The sequence below is a fragment of the Eulemur rufifrons genome, chromosome 18 (assembly GCF_041146395.1).
Source record: "Eulemur rufifrons isolate Redbay chromosome 18, OSU_ERuf_1, whole genome shotgun sequence".
NCBI lineage: Eukaryota > Metazoa > Chordata > Mammalia > Primates > Lemuridae > Eulemur > Eulemur rufifrons.
The window spans coordinates 60644962-60647861 of NC_091000.1; the positions used below are offsets into that span (position 1 = coordinate 60644962).

Here is a 2900-nt window from a genome sequence, read left to right on the forward strand (position 1 = left end):
AACACTAGTTAGTAGGTTTGGTTTTCATAGGGGTATGAGTTGGCCATCCCGAAACATCATTCTGTGTATTCTAGACTTGATTTAAAATATAGCTTAATAATAGATATTAACTTGATATATATAATAAATATGTATCTCATATATACACACAATAATGAGAGTATGAGAGTTAGTTTTCCCACTGTTGAGAAGGGAGTTGCATATGGAAATGGATAAAATGGCAATGTACCTTGTACCTTGTAATGTTTGATTGCAATGGGAAATACCAGTATAACTTGTGGTTTTTAATAGTGAAACGGACTTAAATTTCTAAATTTTAAAAAATTTTCTAGAAAACTGGAAAAAAAACATAACTTCCATCAGGATAAGAAAACTACAGATAAACTGTAAAATTATAACTCTTTTTGAACCTATCAGAGAACTAAGGTTGCAGCACCATCAATTCAGAAGCCTGAAATTTAAAGAAAGATAGGCCCTTGTAAGGATGTAGGACTGTCAGACCTGAGTTAAAGCATGAGGCAAAGAGAAGTTAGACGCTATACAAGCACAAGAGGAAGAGAGAAAGAGTGTGGCAGACAAAATATTTGAAAAACTAACACAAATAATTAAAAACTTCAAAACACATATCCAAGAAGTACAGAGAACTCCAAGCAGGATAAATCTGAGGGGAAAAAATCCACCTAAACCAATAATAGTCAAATTGCTGGAAGCCAAAGATAAAGAGAAAATCCTGAGAGCAGCCCACATAAGAATTGCAGATTTCTCATGAGAGTGTGTGCAACCTAGAAGACAATAGAGTGACATCTTTAAAGCATTGAAAGAAAAAACCCCTATCAATTCAGAATTTTATATCTTTGAAAAATGAAGTCAAATAAATATTGTTTTGAACAAACAAAAGGTGAAAGAATTAATTATCAGCAGATCTGTGCTAGATGAAAAGTTAAATAAATACTTTAGTAGAAGGAATATGATTCTCGAAACTTAGTTGTATACAAAGAAATGAAGATTACAGAAATGCTAAAAAGGAAGTAAACATAAAAGACATTTTTAAACTGATAATTTCCCTAAACTATAACTAAATGACTGGAACAAAAGTAGTAGCCATATAGTGGGTGCTGGTAGAATATTTAAATTTAAAATATATGAAAATAATAGCACATAGTATGAGAAAGAGGACTTGGGAGTATATAGTCGTAAGTTGTGAGATCGTTAGACTACATGTGAAGCAGTTTGAAGGTAGACTATGAATAATAAAAGATATATATTAGCAAATGTAGGGTAACCATTAAAAAATTATAAAAGAGATATAAAAAATAAGCAATACTAGCGATAAAATGAAATCATAGAAGTACTTCATAAATGCAAAAACATAAGGTAAAAGAGGGGGAAAGGAACAAAAACTAGACAAAATAAATATAAAACAAATAGCAAGATGATAGATTTAAATCCAACCATATCAATAATTACATTAAATACTCCATTAAAAAGCAGAGATTATCAGATTAATTTTTAAAAAGCAAGACCAATACTTACTTGTTGGGGGACGTATCATGATCGTGAAGGTGGTTTTCCTAGGGCAAGTCTTATCCATTGCACTTTGGATGTGCTGAGTCATGTGATGGTCCCACATGTGGGAAACTTGGCTATGGAATTTGTGCTAATTGGAGACTGTGTTCATGCTCTCCCCTGAGATAAAAAAAAAAAAAAAAAAATTAAAAGGCAAGGTCTGATTATATGCTGTCTACAAAATAAACTCTCTATACATATAAGGGCAAAAATATGTTAAAGTGATAAAGGACATTACTTTATGGTAAAAGGGTAAATTTACAAGAAGATATAAGGAAACATAAAAGGCATAAATGTGCATGCAACTAACAATAGAAGTTCAAAATACATGAAGCAAAAACTGCAGGAGATAAAGGAAGAATTAGACAAATTAGCAATTATAGTTAAAGACTTCTATACTCCTCTTTCAGTAATCAATAAAACAACTAGACAGAAAATCAGTAAGGATATATTAATAGAAGACACGAACAATATTATTAATTACCTTGACCTAGTCAACATTTATAGAACATCCAACCCAATAACAGTAGAGTACACATTATTTTCAAGTGCACATGGAACATTCACCAAGAAAGACCATACTCTCAGCCATAAAACAAACCTCAATAAATTTAAATAGAATTAAATTATGTAAAGTGTCTTCTCTGATTACAACAGAATTAAACTAGAAATCAATAACAAAAAGATATCTGGAAAAATCCCCAAGGGTTTGGAAATTAAACAACATACTTTTAAGTAAGTGGGTCCAAAAGCTCAAAATAGAAATTTGAAAACGTTCTAAATTTAATTATTATAAAATGAACACATATTAACATTTATAAGCAAAAGCAGTGCTTAGAAGGAAATCCATAGCATTAGACAACTTTATTAGAAAAGAAAAAAGCTCTCATTTCAATGACCTTAAATTATTCCCATAGTAAGTAAAAGAAAGGAAACAATAAGCATAGGAGGAGATATCAATAAAATAGAAAAATGATAGAGAAAGTTAAGGAAACCAAAACTGTTTTTTTGCTAAGAATAGCAAAAAAGACAAACCTTTAGCCATGCTGATTAGGATGAAAAAGAGAGAAGACACAAATGGCCAATATTGGAAATAAAGGAGGGACATTATTACAGAACGTATAGACATTAAAAGGATAATAAAGACATATTATTAGCAACTTTATGTAAATACATTAATTCAATAACTTAGATGAAATAGACAAATTTCTTGAAAGACTCAAAACTACCAAGATTCATTCAAGAAGCAATAGATAACCTATACATATTAAATAAATTGAATTTGTACTATACATCTTTTCATGAAGAAAACTTCAGGTCCAAATATCTTCACT

At 30.2% G+C, this 2900-nt stretch overlaps 1 non-coding gene across 1 annotated transcript; it reads left to right on the top strand.

Moving 5' to 3' along the window:
• The first annotated feature begins 1525 nt into the window (after nt 1-1525).
• LOC138399271 (U1 spliceosomal RNA) lies at nt 1526-1689 on the top strand. Its single transcript, XR_011236154.1, has one exon. It is a non-coding gene; the product is annotated as a U1 spliceosomal RNA (small nuclear RNA).
• Nucleotides 1690-2900: the final 1211 nt, after the last annotated feature.